A 16,335-nucleotide genomic window follows, 5' to 3' on the forward strand; every position below is an offset into this window, starting at 1 on the left:
ATATCAGATTTATCCACCCAGAACCACCCCAATGTCAGATTTATCCACCCAGAGAGCCACCCCAATATCAGATTTATCCACCCAGAGAGTCACAAATATCAGATTTACCCACCCAGAGCCACCCCAATATCAGATTTACCCACCCAGAGAGCCACAAATATCAGATTTATCCACCCAGAGCCACCCCAATATCAGATTTATCTACCCAAATGTCACCCATCCTTCCCAGCCCCCTAAATTCACACCCATTACCTTTCCTGCAGAGGCTTCACAAGGTGGATTTTGATTTTACATCAGCACTGAGAGATGCTTTCCTTCAGCTCTGCCCTGCCCTGCTCATCAAACCCCTCATTCCCCATTTCATCCCCTCCAGCCCCTTTATTCAGAGGAGATCTGTGGGTACAGAAATCCAGCTGTGCTCACATTTTATCATTCCATGGTTGGGGTTTATGGAGAGCAAATCCCACATTTTGAGGGCTGCGTTCCTCACTCCAGGGCCTGCCCAGGGATGGTCCATCCTGCTGGGATCTGTTTTCATGGACAATGTGGGATTTTCCCAGGATTTCTCTCATGTCCCTGTGCCTTGGTCCCTCACACAAAACATATTATTATTATTATCATGATTATTATTAATAATTATATATGATATATATTATATATATAATTTTATATATAATAATAATTTATAATAATTATATATATTATATAAATATATATTATTATTAATAGTAATAATAATAATAATAATGGGTTTCCCATGATTTCTCCCATCCCAGCAGTTCCTATCCCTGTGCCCTCATTTCTCATGGATAATGCAGGATTTTCCCAGGATTTCTCTCCTGTCCCTGTGCCCTGGTCCCTCATACGAAACTCCCAATAATCATCATCATCATCATCATCATCATCCCATTTACTAATAATAATAATAATCCCATTTAATAATACTAATACTAATAATAATCCAGGGTTTGCCCAGGATTTCACCCATCCCAGCCGCTCCTGTCCCTGTGCATTCATCCATCATGGACAATGTGGGATTTTCCCAGGATTTCTCTCCTGTCCCTGTACCCTGGTCCCTCATACAAAACTCCCATTTACTACTAATAAAAATACTACTAATAATATTAATAATGCTAATGCTAAAAATAATACAGGGTTTTCCCAGGATTTCTCTCCTGTCCCTGCCCTGCAGGTGGCATCTACTGACCCTTGGCACCAGATCCCTGTTCCCAATGGGGGAAAATCCTGCATTATCCATGATTCCTGGCCCTGCATTATCCACGATCCCTGCCCATGGCATTATCCAGGATTCCTGCCCACGGCATTATCCAGGATTCCTGCCCATGGCATTATCCATGATTCCTGGCCCTGCATTATCCATGATTCCTGCCCATGGCATTATCCATGATCCCTGCCCATGGCATTATCCATGATTCCTGCCCATGGCATTATCCATGATTCCACACCTGCCATGGCATTATCCACGATCCCTGCCCATGGCATTATCCATGATCCCTGCCCATGGCATTATCCATGATCCCTGTCCATGGCATTATCCATGATCCCTGCCCGTGGCATTATCCATGATTCCTGCCCATGGCATTATCCATGATTCCTGCCCATGGCATTATCCATGATCCCTGTCCATGGCATTATCCATGATCCCTGCCCATGGCATTATCCGTGATCCCTGCCCATGGCATTATCCATGATTCCTGTCCCTGCATTATCCACGATCCCTGCCCATGGCATTATCCAGGATTCCTGCCCATGGCATTATCCAGGATCCCTGGCCCTGCATTATCCATGATCCCTGGCCCTGCATTATCCAGGATCCCTGGCCCTGCATTATCCATGATCCCTGCCCATGGCATTATCCATGATTCCTGCCCATGGCATTATCCGTGATTCCTGGCCCTGCATTATCCATGATTGCTGCCCATGGCATTATCCATGATTCCTGGCCCTGCATTATCCATGATTGCTGCCCATGGCATTATCCATGATTCCTGCCCATGGCATTATCCATGATCCCTGCCCATGGCATTATCCATGATTCCTGGCCATGGCATTATCCATGATTCCTGTCCATGGCATTATCCACGATCCCTGCCCATGGCATTATCCAGGATTCCTGCCCATGGCATTATCCATGATTCCTGGCCCTGCATTATCCACGATTCCTGGCCATGGCATTATCCATGATTCCTGCCCATGGCATTATCCATGATCCCTGCCCATGGCATTATCCATGATTCCTGCCCCTGCATTATCCATGATTCCTGGCCCTGCATTATCCATGATCCCTGCCCATGGCATTATCCACGATTCCTGCCTCTGCATTATCCACGATCCCTGCCCGTGGCATTATCCAGGATCCCTACCCGTGGCATTATCCATGATCCCTGCCCCTGCATTATCCATGATTCCTGGCCCTGCATTATCCACGATTCCTGGCCCTGCATTATCCACGATCCCTGCCCATGGCATTATCCACGATCCCTGCCCATGCATTATCCACGATTCCTGGCCATGGCATTATCCATGATTCCACACCTTCCATGGCATTATCCATGATTCCTGCCCATGGCATTATCCAGGATTCCTGCCCATGGCATTATCCATGATCCCTGCCCATGGCATTATCCATGATTCCTGGCCCTGCATTATCCAGGATCCCTGCCCATGGCATTATCCACGATCCCTGCCCATGGCATTATCCACGATCCCTGCCCATGGCATTATCCATGATCCCTGCCCATGGCATTATCCATGATTCCACACCTTCCATGGCATTATCCATGATTCCTAGCCCTGCATTATCCATGATTGCTGCCCATGGCATTATCCATGATTCCTGCCCATGGCATTATCCAGGATCCCTGCCCATGGCATTATCCATGATTCCTGGCCCTGCATTATCCAGGATCCCTGCCCATGGCATTATCCATGATTCCTGCCCATGGCATTATCCAGGATTCCTGCCCATGGCATTATCCACGATCCCTGCCCATGGCATTATCCAGGATTCCTGCCAATGGCATTATCCACGATCCCTGCCCATGGCATTATCCACGATCCCTGGCCACGGCAGTGCTCCCCTCCAGCCCAGCTTTCCCCAGTCCCCAGAGTCCTCGAGGACTGCAGCAAACATTGGGAAGTCGTTCAGGAAATGATGGAAGCCAGGAGGAATTTAAACATTTCCCCGGTTTTTGTGTCCTCGCCCACATTCTGCCTGCACTGGCCGCCTCCTCTGCCCTTTCCCAAGCAGCCCAGACCTGGAGCTGCTCTCCCTGCCCTGCGCACCCAGGCAGCCTCTGCTCCCCCCTGCAGCAGCAGCAGCAGCCCAAGCCACATTAATCATTAATTAATGATTAATCCTTAATCATTGTTTCCATCACCACCCCACAGCGCTCTCCCCCAGGATGCCTCCACACCTCCTTTCCTGCACACACGTCACAGGAGCCTCGGGGGCTCAGCTTGGAGCCAGAATTACTCTTCCCTGCCTCCTTCACTGCTTCCCTGCCTCCCCCAGCTGCCACCAGAGCATCCCAAACGTGCCCCAGCCCCTCCTGGCAAGGACTGGGCTCCCTGCTCCTCATCCTGAGCTGGTTCTGAGCATCCCCAGCCCCTCCTGGCAAGGACTGGGCTCCCTGCTCCTCATCCTGAGCTGGTTCTGAGCATCCCCAGCCCCTCCTGGCAAGGACTGGGCTCCCTGCTCCTCATCCTGAGTGATGCTGAGTTTGAGCATCCCAAACATCTTCAGCCCCTCTGAGCATCCCCAGCCCCTCTGAGCATCCCCAGCTCCTCCTGGCAAGGGCTGGGCTCCAGTTTTTGGAGGTTTTCCTTTTGCTGCTCCTGACCATGAGCTGGCTCTGAGCATCCCCAGCCCCTCCTGGCAAGGACTGATATTGGGATTCATATTCCAATACAACACACTGCAACAGACTGAGTCATCCTGAGATGGTTCTGAACATCCCAAACGTGCCCCAGCCCCTGTGAACATCCCCAGCCCATCCTGGCAAGGACTGGGCTCCAGTTTTCGGAGGTTTTCCTTTTGCTGTTTCTCATCCTGAGCTGATTCAGAACATCCCCAGCTCCTCCTGGCAAGGGCTGGGCTCCAGTTTTTGGAGTCTTCCTTTTGCTGCTCCTCACCATGAGCTGGCTCTGAGCATCCCCAGCCCCTCTGAACATCCCCAGCCCCTCCTGGTAAGGACTGAGTCATCCTGAGATGGTTCTGAACATCCCAAACGTGCCCCAGCCCCTGTGAACATCTCCAGCCCATCCTGGCAAGGGCTGGGCTCCAGTTTTTGGAGGTTTTCCTTTTGCTGCTCCTCACCATGAGCTGGCTTTGAGCATCCCCAGCCCTTCCTGGCAGGGACTGATATTGGGATTCATATTCCAATACAACACACTGCAACAGACTGAGTCATCCTGAGATGGTTCTGAACATCCCAAACGTGCCCCAGCCCCTGTGAACATCCCCAGCCCATCCTGGCAAGGGCTGGGCTCCAGTTTTTGGAGGTTTTCCTTTTGCTGCTCCTCACCATGAGCTGGCTCTGAGCATCCCCAGCCCCTCCTGGCAAGGACTGAGTCATCCTGAGATGGTTCTGAACATCCCAAACGTGCCCCAGCCCCTGTGAACATCCCCAGCCCGTCCTGGCAAGGGCTGGGTTTGAGTTCAGGATGCTCCTCACCCTGAGGTGGCTCTGCACATCCCCAGCCCCTGTGAGCATCCCCAGCCCCTCCTGCAAGGACTGGGCTCCCTGCTCCTCATCCTGAGTGGGTTCTGAGCATCCCAAACATCTTCAGCCCCTCTGAGCATCCCCAGCCCCTCCTGGCAAGGGCTGGGCTCCAGTTTTTGGAGGTTTTCCTTTTGCTGCTCCTGACCATGAGCTGGCTCTGAGCATCCCCAGCCCCTCCTGGCAAGGACTGATATTGGGATTCATATTCCAGTACAACACACTGCAACAGACTGAGTCATCCTGAGATGGTTCTGAACATCCCAAACGTGCCCCAGCCCCTGTGAACATCCCCAGCCCATCCTGGCAAGGGCTGGGCTCCAGTTTTTGGAGTCTTCCTTTTGCTGCTCCTCACCATGAGCTGGCCCTGAGCATCCGCAGCCCCTCTGAACATCCCCAGCCCCTCCTGGTAAGGACTGAGTCATCCTGAGATGGTTCTGAACATCCCAAACGTGCCCCAGCCCCTGTGAACATCCCCAGCCCGTCCTGGCAAGGACTGGGTTTGAGTTCAGGATGCTCCTCACACTGTGGCTCTGCACATCCCCAGCCCCTCCTGCAAGGACTGGGCTCCCTGCTCCTCATCCTGAGTGGGTTCTGAGCATCCCAAACATCTCCAGCCCCTGTGAGCATCCCCAGCCCCTCCTGCAAGGGCTGGGTTTGAGTTCAGGATGTTTCTCACCCGGAGCTGGCCCTGCACAGCTCCTCAGGTGCTCTCCTGCAGGTGCCAGGGGTCCCTGGGGCTCTGAGCAGCCCTGGAGGGGTCCCAGCAGGGCTGGACGTGGCACTCAGTGCCCGGCGGGGTCGGGCACAGCTGGGATGGGCTGGGAGGGATTTCCCTGCCCTGCCCTTTCTGGGTGGTTTCCCTGCAGCTCAGGGAGCTCAGAGTGTGCAGTAATTGGGTTTTGCTGTGCACAGCCTCTCCTCTCCCGAGAGGAACAATGATGTGCAGCTCTGTCATCTTTCTTTCCATGAGTCAGGTGGTTTTCCCCTCCAAGCAGCCTTTTCTCAGTGTCTGGAACATTTCCATTCCTCAGCAAGGCAACTGCTCCGCTGCCACTGCTTTTCCTGCACTTCTCACTTCTGGGCAGGAATTGGAAATGTCTGAATGTAGGAAATGGGGGTTTGTGTAAAAACCTCCCCAGGCCAACTCACCTGCTTGATCCACGTTTGAATCCAGTACAATTCCATTCTGTGCTCACCAGAAATGTCCCTGGTGCTGCTGTGGGAACCACAAAGATCCATCAGATCCATCAGAATCCCCATTTCTGCCCCCAGGCTGGTGGGGAGAGCACCTTGGCTCCAGCCCAGCACAGCCAGGCCTGGCCTCTGCTGGGTCTGGGTTAACTCTGCTGGGCTTGGTTTAACTCAGCTGGGCTTAGTTTAATATTATTATTATTATTATTATTAGTATTAGTATTAGTATTAGTATTAGTATTCTATTATTATTATTTTAAATATATAATTATAATATAATATATAATCATAATTATATAATTATATAATTATATATGATATATTATATTATATTATATTATATTATATTATATTATATTATATATAGTATTATAATAATTATTATATATAATATATAATATATATATTATAATATATAACATTATATATCATATTATTTTATTGTTGTTGTTATTACTATAACAATAAAATTATTACAACAACAATTTATAACAATAATAACAATTATTGTAGCAATAAAATAAAATAAAACCAAAAACTAAAATAATAATGATAATGATAATAATAATAATAATTTTCTTTAATTACTGCCTCTGCCTGGCTTTTCTCCCCTGGTGTTCCCCTCTCCCCCTTGGCACCCTTGGCATTCCCAGCTCCACTTCCCTCTGCCACAGCCACCAAAAGCTCCTCTGCCACAACCCTGTCCTTTTTTTGCTGTTCCCATCTCCTCTCAGCTTTCCTGCCCTTTTCCCTGTTTCTCACTGATGTCAGCTTCTCAGTCATTCCCCTTTCCCTTTCATTGTTATCGCAGAAAATGAGATTATGCCACTGCAATCTCCCTGTTCCTTCAAGATTTATTAAAAATTGATATCAGTGGGGGGAAAAAACCTTTTTAAGGAACTCTGCAGGGGCTCTTAGGTGTGGTGCTGAGGGGCTGGGCTGCAGGATGGCAGGAATGCTCCCTGGATGAGGAGGTGCTTGCCATTTATCCCTGGAAATCCCATGGAAACCCCATGGGAATTCCATGGATCCACTCCTTTTGAGGGGCTGCGTTTTGCTAAGACGCAGAACAGAGTTTGTGTCTTCCCCTGCCCATTTCTCCTTTTCCATTTCGAGCTCCTCTCTCTGGACCCGTTCTGTAGGGATTTGGGGATTTTTGGGGGTCTGGGATTTTGGGGATTGGGGATTTGGGGGTTTGGGGATTGGGGATTTGGGGGTTTTGGGACTTTGGAGGTTTGGGGATTTGTGGATTTGGGAATTTGGGGGATTGGGGATTTGGGGATTTTTGGGGATTCAGGGATTTTGGAGTTTGGGGATATTTGGGTATTGGGGATTTGGGAGTTTGGGGACTTGGGGAATTGGAGGTTTGGGGGTTTTGAGGATTTGAGAATTGGGGATTGGGGGATTTTGGGGTTTGGGGATTTGGGGGATTGGGGATATTGGGGGATTTGGGATTTGGGGTTTTTGGGTTTGGGGGTTTGGGTATTTGGGAGTTTGGGTATTTGGGAGATCTTGGGCTGGGTTCCTGGCAGTCCCTGCAGGCTGAGCTGGGCTCACACCCTGAATTTGGGGGATTTGGGGTTTTTGGGTATTTGGGGGATTTTGGGCTGTGTTCCTGGCAGTACCCTGCAGGCTGAGCTGGGCTCACAGCCCGAGTTTGGGGGATTTGGGGATTTGGGGGTTTAGGGATTTGGGGATTTTGGGGATTTTGGGCTGTGTTCCTGCAGGCTGAGCTGGGCTCACAGCCCGAGTTTGGGGGATTTGGGGGTTGGGGATTGGAGGATTTGGGTATTTGGGGATTTTTGGGATTTTGGGCTGTGCTCCTGCAGGCTGAGCTGGGCTCACAGCCCGAGTTTGGGGGATTTGGGGATTTGGGAGTTTAGGGATTTGGGGATTTTGGGGATTTTGGGCTGTGCTGGTCTCACAGCCCGAGTTTGGGGGATTTGGGGGTTTGGGGATTTTTGGGATTTTGGGCTGTGCTCCTGCAGGCTGAGCCGGGCTCACAGCCCGAGTTTGGGGGGTTTGGGGGTTTAGGGATTTGGGATTTTGGGCTGTGCTCCTGCAGGCTGAGCCGGGCTCACAGCCCGAGTTTGGGGGATTTGGGGGTTTGGGGATTGGAGGATTTGGGGATTTTGGGGATTTTGGGCTGTGCTCCTGCAGGCTGAGCCGGGCTCACAGCCCAGCTCTCGGCTGCTCAGCGCTCCCCACGCCAGCCCAGCCTCCAGAGCTGAGCGTGAGCCTCTGCTCTGCCTCTGTGCTCGTGACTCATCCCAACCTTTATGTCATCAGGAAGTGTCATTAGAGCCAGGTTATTTTTGTGCTCCTAATTACAATGTGAAGTGCACGGATCCCTGAGGAATTCCTCCTGGATCCTCCAGCCCCGGGGTTCTCTTTCAGAGCCCGTTTTCTCCTGGATTTTACGAGGATGCAGAGCCACAGGTGGAGCCTCAGCGTGGGGCTGAGCTCACAAACCCTTCAGGGACAGCCCCAAACACCCCTGGGGTGCCCTGCAGGTCCCTCCCTTTTCTTTTCCTGGGACATTTCAGGGTCACAAGTGATATTTTCAGACTCTCCATCCTGCCCCAGGGCTGCTGCCCTGCTGTGTCCCCATGTGTGTCCCTGTGCTGTCCCCATGCTGTCCCAGCCCCTCCTGGCCCTGGCCCTTTGTGTCCCCCCGGCCCCCTGGAGCCCCCAGCTCTTTCTCCAGGCTGTGGAAAGGCAGCAGAGCTCATCCTGGATTCCCGAGGTCCCTCTTTGTGTGTGGTTGTCCTCTCCCTGTCCCCGTCCCTGTCCCTGAGCTCTCCTGGCCCAGGAGGGATCCCATGGGATCAGTCCTGGACAAAGCTGGAGCTGATTGTTAGGAAAATCAATCCACAAACACCAGAGGTTTATGTCCAAAAAGAAGACACAGGAGTCATTTTTGGCTTTATTCCAATAAAGGGAGAAGCCATGGGGGATTTCCATTGGCCTCTCCAATTGGTCCAATTGGTCTCTCCAATTTTTGGAGGACGCAGCCTCCTTTTTATCCCAATTTCCCAGCCACATTTCCCTTCTCTCTTTCCCCATTTCTAAGGTACTTGAGAGGCACAGACTTCCCAAAATTCCTGATACCAAAGATTTCCCTCTGATGTATAACCCTTCCTTTTAATTTTTAATTCTTAAGGAATTTAGGGCTTTTTCTTCCCCATTGTTTCTTTCATCTCTCAATGTCCAATTTCATTTATCGGCAAACCCAAAGTTTATTTGTAAAAGCAAATATCTTTTTCCATTCATCAATCAGTGAATCCTTCCCATTGTTGCTTTCATTTTCCAGAAATAGTTTTATGTGCCAGCAGACACAGAGTTTGTAAAGAAAAACCCACCATTCCTCTCATGACCAAAGCCCATTGGTGCTGGTTCCTCTCCCCAAAGCTCTCTGGTGGTTCCCATGAGCACAGGACCCAATCCTGCCCCAGAACCACCCCAAGTTCTGCTCCTCAATGTGGATCATGGAAATATTGCACCAAAGGGCATCCCTTGAATCCAGTACAATTCCATTCTGTGCTCACCATTTGAGCCAGAATTATCCCTGGTGCTGCTGTGAGAACAGCAAAGATCCATCAGATCCATCTCAATCCCCATTTCTGCCCCCAGGCCGTTGGAGAGCACCTTGGTAAACACCTTGGTTCTCAACAGCCAGGTCTGGCCTCCGCTGGGTCTGGTTTAACTCTGCTGAGTTAAACATTTTTTAAACATTATGAAATACTAAATGTAAATATAATGTTGTGTTCGTAGATATTAGTGTTAGCAGTTAGTGCTGGTTTTTGAATTTATAAAGTTGTGTTTGTAGAGTTACAGTAGATATTAGTGTTAGTGCTGGTTTTTTGGGTGTATAATTTATGTGTTTGTAGAGTTAGAACAGATATTAGTGTTAGCAGTTAGTGCTGGGTTTTGGATGTATAATTCTGTGTGTTTGTAGAGTTAGAATAGATATTAGTGTTAGTAGTTTGTTAGTAGTTAGTAGCTGTTTTTTGGGTGTATAATTTATGTGTTTGTAGAGTTAGAACAGACATTAGTGTTAGTAGTTAGTGCTGGTTTTTGGATTTATAATGTTGTGTTTGTGGGGTTAGAACAGATATTAGTGTTAGTAGTTAGTAGCTGGTTTTTGGGTGTATAATTTATGCGTTTGTAGAGTTATAACAGATATTAGTGTTAGCAGTGAGCTGACAATGTGGGGATAAGGGGTGGAATGTCCTGGGCTCACTACATGATGCTTTTATCCCCAGTCATCTTATTCTGTTTATTCTAAATAATAATTTTTGCACCTTTAAGGCTTGTTCAGAGTGGAGGGGAGGGGAGGCAGCTGTGGCCTTGAGGCCATGGTGTCACCCGAGTCCTGCCTGTCCCTCCCGCCATGGCCGGGTGCTCTGCAGCTCCTCCTCCTCCTCCCTCACCCCTGCCTGCCATCACTTTCCCAGGTTTCCCAGGCCCCAAAATCAGAGGCTCCACAATCAGAGGCCCCAAAATCAGAGGCTCTCAAAATCAGAGCCTCCCACAATCAATCAGAGGTTCCCACAATCAGAGACTCCAAAATCAGAAGCTCCCAAAATCAGAGGTTCCCACAATCAGAGGCCCCAAAACCAGAGGCTCTACAATCAGAGGCTCCCAAAATCAGAGGCCCCAAAATCAGAGGCTCCCAAAATCAGAAGCTCCCAAAATCAGAGGTTCCCAAATCAGAGGCCTGAAAATAAATCAGAGGCCTCAAAATCACAGCCTCCCAAAATCAGAGGCTCCCAAAACCAGAGGCTCCCAAAACTTGATGTTCCCAAAATCAGAGGCTCCCACAATCAGACTCCTAAAATCAGAGGCCCCACAATCAGAGGCACCCAAAATTAGAAGCTCCCAAAATCAGAAGCTCCCACAATCAGAGGCTGCACAATCAGAGGCCCCAAAATCAGAGGCTCCCACAATCAGAGGCCCCAAAATCAGAGGCTCCAAAATCAGAGGCTCCAAACTCAGAGGTCCCAACAATCAGAGGCCCCAAAATCAGAAGCTCCCACAATCAGAGGCCCCAAAACCAAAGGCTCCCAAAATCAGAGGCTCCCACAATCAGAGTCTCGCAAAACCAAAGGCTCCCACAATCAGAGGCTCCCAAAATCAGAGGCACCCAAAATCAGAGGCTCCCCAAATCAGAGGCCTCAAAATAAATCAGAGGCCCCAAAATCACAGCCTCCCAAAATCAGAGGCTCCCAAAATCAGAGGCTCCCAAAACCAGAGGCTCCCAAAATCAGTCTCCCAAAATCAGAGGCCCCAAAATTGGATGTTCCCAAAATCAGAGGCACCCAAAATCAGATGTTTCCACAATCAGAGGTTCCCAAAATCAGAGGTTCCCAAATCAGAGGCCCCAAAAGCAGATGTTTCCACAATCAGATGTTCCCAAAATCAGAGGTTTTGCTCCTTCAGTGCCCCCGGTGACACCTCCCCGCCATGAACCCCAAGCAGGGAAAGCAGAACCGGGACAATTCGGACCAATAACTCCTTTATCCTTTGCAATCCCGGCCGGGCAGCCCCGGGAGGGGATCGGGGGCCGGAGCAGCCCCACGGAACAATCCCCATGGAGCATCTTGAGCGCAGCAGCTCCGGGACCCCCGCCCGGAGGGGCCCCGTGCCTGGGGAGGGGGGCAGCACATGGCCCCGGCCCTGTGGAAACGGCGGATGAAAGCAAAAATGTCAGGCTTTGAAAGGAAAAGGCGGCGTTCTGTGTGGTAACCGAGGTTTTATTGTTTCCTGATCCCGGCTCTCCGCGGGGGGATGGAGGGGAATGAAAACAAACAGCGCTGCGGCAGTGGGGAGATCAAAGGGATCGGCAACGGGACCTGATGGGGGGCACGGGGGGCTGGGGGGCAGCAGGGGCCTGGTCGGGGAACCCTCCTTGGGCTTGGGAACCCCCCTGTCCTGCCAGGGAACCCCCCTGGACCGTGAGACCCCTGCCCAGGGAACCCCCTTGCCAGGGAACCCCCCTGTCCTGCCAGGGAACCCCCCTGGACCGTGAGACCCCTGCCCAGGGAACCCCCCTGTCATGGGAACCCCTCTGGACCGGGAACCCCCTGTCCTGGGAACCCCCTTGCCAGGGAACCCCCCTGTCATGGGAACCCCCCTGTCCTGCCAGTGAACCCCCCTGGACCGTGAGACCCCTGCCCAGGGAACCCCCCTGTCATGGGAACCCCCTGCCCCAAGAACACCCCTGCCCTGCCCTGGAACCCCCTGCCCTGGGACCCCCCCTTCTAGGAAACCCCCCTGTCCCAAGGACCCCCCCCCCTGACCAGGGAACCCTCCTGCCCTGGGAGCCTCCCTGCCCCAGGGACACAGCCTGGTCACCCTGATGTCCCCAGGCAGCTGCCACCCTCCCTGGGGACACAGCCTGATCACATTCCTGTCCCCAGGCTGCTGCCACCCTCCCTGGGGACATGGTTTGGCCAGACTGATGTTCCCACACAGCTGCCACCCTCCCTGGGGACATGGTTTGGCCAGGCTGATGTCCCCTAGCAGCTGCCACTTCCCCTGGGGGACACAGTCTGGCCACACTCCTGTCTCCAGGCAGCTGCCACCCTCCCTGGGGACATGTCCTGACCACAATGCCATCCCCATGCAGCTGCCACCCTCCCTGAGGACGGGGTCTGGTCACATTCCTGTACCTTGGATGCTGCCACCCTCCCTGGGGACTCGATTTGGTCACACTGCTGTCCCCAGGCTGCTGCCACCCTCCCTAGGGATAGGATCTGGTCACAATGCCATCCCCAGGCAGCTGCCACCCTCCCTGGGGACTCAATTTGGTCACATTCCTGTCCCTATGCAGCTGCCACCTTCCCTGGGGACACAGTTTTGCCTCGCTGCTGTCCCCAGGCTGCTGCCACCCTCCCTGGGGACATGGCCTGGTCACATCCCTGTCCCCTCCCGCGGAGGGGAATGTGCTGGGTCCTGGCAGGGGATGTGCTGAGCCCTGGGGGATGTGCCAGGTGCTGCCCATGTCCCCCAGCCCTGGCCATTGTGTATCTGTCAATAATCAGCTTTTGGGCCATTCCAGGTGAGTTTTCGGTGGGATTGGCCACAGGCCATGCCCTGATCCCTCACCTGGGATGGATCCTGAGTGTTCCTGGCTGGCATGGCTGAGGAGCCGGGTCCTGGCAGGGATCCAGAGCACAGCACAGGGCCCCAGAGCTGGAATGGAGGCTGGAAAATCCCTCCAGACCATGGAGTCCCACCTTGTCCCCAGCCCAGGGCACCACCTCCAGGTGACACCTGCAGGGATGGGCACTGCAAACCTCCCTGGGCAGTGCCAAGGCCTGATCCCCTTTCCATGTTGGATTCCTGCTGCTGTCCCAGCAGGCATGGCCCAGGCTGCAGGTTGGGTTTGCAGTGCACCCCTCATCCCCAGCCCTCTCTCCAGCTGTGTTGTGTGTGCAGTTTGTCTGTCCCTGTGGGTGTCGGGGTGTCTCAGCACACTCAGCTTTTCCCATCCCGTGTCCTGGAGCAGCATGAGCCTCTGGGTGTGGGGAACGGGCCAGGATCCCACAGGGATACTCTGTCCTCATCCCTCTGGGTGTGGGGAATAGGATCTGTGAGCCTCTGGGTGTGGGGAACAGGATCTGTGAGCCTCTGGGTGTGAGGAATGAGATGTGTGAGCCTCTGGATGTGGGGAATAGGATCTGTGTGCCTCTGGGTGTGGGGAGCAGGATCTGTGAGCCTCTGGGTGTGGGGAACAGGATCAGTGAGCCTCTGGATGTGGGGAACAGGATCTGTGAGCCTCTGGGTGTGAGGAATGAGATCTGTGTGCCTCTGGATGTGGGGAACAGGATCAGTGAGCCTCTGGGTGTGGGGAATGAGATCTGTGAGCCTCTGGATGTGGGGAATGAGATCTGTGTGCCTCTGGGTGTGGGGAACAGGATCAGTGAGCCTCTGGGTGTGAGGAACAGGATCTGTGAGCTTCTGGGTGTGGGGAACGAGATCTGTGAGCCTCTGGGTGTGGGGAACAGGATCAGTGAGCCTCTGGATGTGGGGAATGAGATCTGTGAGCCTCTGGGTGTGAGGAACAGGATCTGTGAGCTTCTGGGTATGGGGAACAGGATCAGTGTGAGCCTCTGGGTGTGGGGAATGAAATCTGTGAGCCTCTGGGTGTGAGGAACAGGATCTGTGAGCCTCTGGGTGTGAGGAATGAGATCTGTGAGCCTCTGGGTGTGGGGAACAGATCCTTGTCTCTCTGGATGTGAGGATAGGCCAGGATCCCACAGGGGTGCTCCATCCTTGTCCCTCTGGGTGTGAGGAGCAGGATCAGTGAGCCTCTGGGTGTGGGGAATGAAATCTGTGAGCCTCTGGGTGTGAGGAACAGGCCAGGACAGGGATGGGATCCATCCTCATCCCCTGCATGTGGGGAACAGGCCAGGGCCAGACAGGGATGGGATCCATCCTTGGGAACAGGCCCGGATCCCACAGGGACGGGGCCCATCCTCATCCTCTGGGTGTGTGTCCCCACCCTACATGGGGGAACAGGGATCTGTGGGATCTGTGGGGTCTGCAGGGTCAGTGGGATCTCTGGAATCTGTGTGATCTGTGGAATGTCTGGGATCTCTGGGATCTGGGATCTCTGGTGTGTCTGGGATCTGTGGAATCTCTGGGATCTGTGGAATCTCTGGGATCTGTGGGATCTCTGGGCCCTCTGGGATTTGTGGGGTTTCTGAGATCTGTGAGATTTCTGGGATCCCCAGTTGTCTGTGGGATCTGAGGGATTTTTGGGATCTGTGGAGTCTGTGGGATCTGTGGGATTTCTGGGATCTGTGGAATCTGGGATCCATGGGATTTCTGGATCCCTGGGATCTGTGGGAATGGGGACAGGACACCCTCCCTCTCCGCCCCCGTCGCCATGAAGCCGTCCATCCCTTGGCTGGCTCGGGGATGTAATTAATGCCTCACAAAGGTCATTAGCGTTCCCCACTAATGAGCCTTTGATGCGCCCGCTCCGGGAGGGAGCACGGGGAAATTCAATTTCCCTGCCACAATCGGGTTAACAGGGGGGGCTGAGCCTCGTTCTCTGCTTTAAATATTTCCCTCAAAGACTCTTTGCAGCGAGGGGGGCGGATTATTTTTAGCACACTGGCTTCGATCGAGCTGGAATTACTCAGGCAGCAGCAGCAGCAGCAGCAGCTCCGTGTGCAGCTCTGGAAGGGCCTCTCCTCCCTTCTTGCTTAACGTAAATAATTGGTGAATTAACCGGTGAAAAAAAAAGAAAAAAGAAAAAGAAAAAAGAAGAAGGCAAATGGCAGCACAGCCCCAAATCCTGGAGAAATGCCTCGCAGGGAAACTGCAGCCCCGTGACTGCACTCGTGATGTGCAGGGCCAGAGGGGATGGGATCAAAAATGGGATTTGGGGGGATCAAAAATGGCATTGGGCCTCCAGAAATGGGATTGGGATTCCAGAAATGGGACTGGGGCTCCAGAAATGGGATTGAGACTCTGAGAAATGGGATTGGGGTTCCAGAAATGAGATTGGGGCTCCAAAAATGAGACTGGGGGTCCAGAAATGGGATTGGGGCTTCAAAAAATGGGATTTAGGGCTCGAGAAATGGGATATGAGGCTTCAAAAAATGGGATTCGGGGCTTCCAAAAATGGGATTTGGGGCTGAAAAATGGAATTTGGGGCTCCCAGAAATGGGATTTGGGGCTCCCAGAAATGGGATTTGGGCCCTGCAGGCGGTGCTGGGGTGTGCCCTGAGGTGGCCCGGTGCTCCCAGCAGCGCCCTGAGGCTGGCAGAGCTGTGAGGACAGGAGGCAGGTCCTGCAGGACCGGCCCAGCAGCATTCCAGCCTTTATCACAGCCTGGAGCTGTGCACTCAGTGTTGGAGGGAAAGGCAGCACAGGGGGAGATCCTGAGTGCAGACACTGCACTGCAAACTCTGCTCCATCCGTCCATCCATCCATCCATCCATCCATCCATCCATCCATCCATCCATCCATCCATCCATCCATCCATCCATCCATCCATCCATCCATCCATCCATCCATCCATCCATCCATCCATCCATCCCTGAGTGCAGACACTGCACTGCAAACTCTATTCCATCCCGTGCAGCCTTTGAGGCGTGGGCTGCCTCATCAGCCTCATGCAAAGGAGGTTTAAATGTGGTTGGAAAAGTTTTTTTTTTTTCCCTCCCCAAAATCAGTTGTCAAGGGTTTTTCTGTTAAAATAGAAAAACGTGTGAATTGAAATTCCTCTGTAGTTCATTATTTCTGTCCTGAATTAATTACTATTCAGCCTTCCTGAGAGGGACTTGGATTTGCTCTTGGCATCAGGCACGAGGAGGCTGCTGGGGCTTTGGAGATGGGGATGAGAACCCAAAACTGAGGTGTTTTCAGGCCTAAACTCCTG

At 52.3% G+C, this 16,335-nt stretch overlaps 1 protein-coding gene across 6 annotated transcripts in view; it reads left to right on the forward strand.

Moving 5' to 3' along the window:
- Positions 1-16,335, forward strand: part of DTNB (dystrobrevin beta) — a 152,107-nt gene that overhangs the window by 110,241 nt on the left and 25,531 nt on the right. The window lies entirely within an intron of this gene.

This window comes from Zonotrichia leucophrys, chromosome 3, assembly GCF_028769735.1.
Source record: "Zonotrichia leucophrys gambelii isolate GWCS_2022_RI chromosome 3, RI_Zleu_2.0, whole genome shotgun sequence".
Classification (NCBI taxonomy): Eukaryota; Metazoa; Chordata; class Aves; order Passeriformes; family Passerellidae; genus Zonotrichia; species Zonotrichia leucophrys.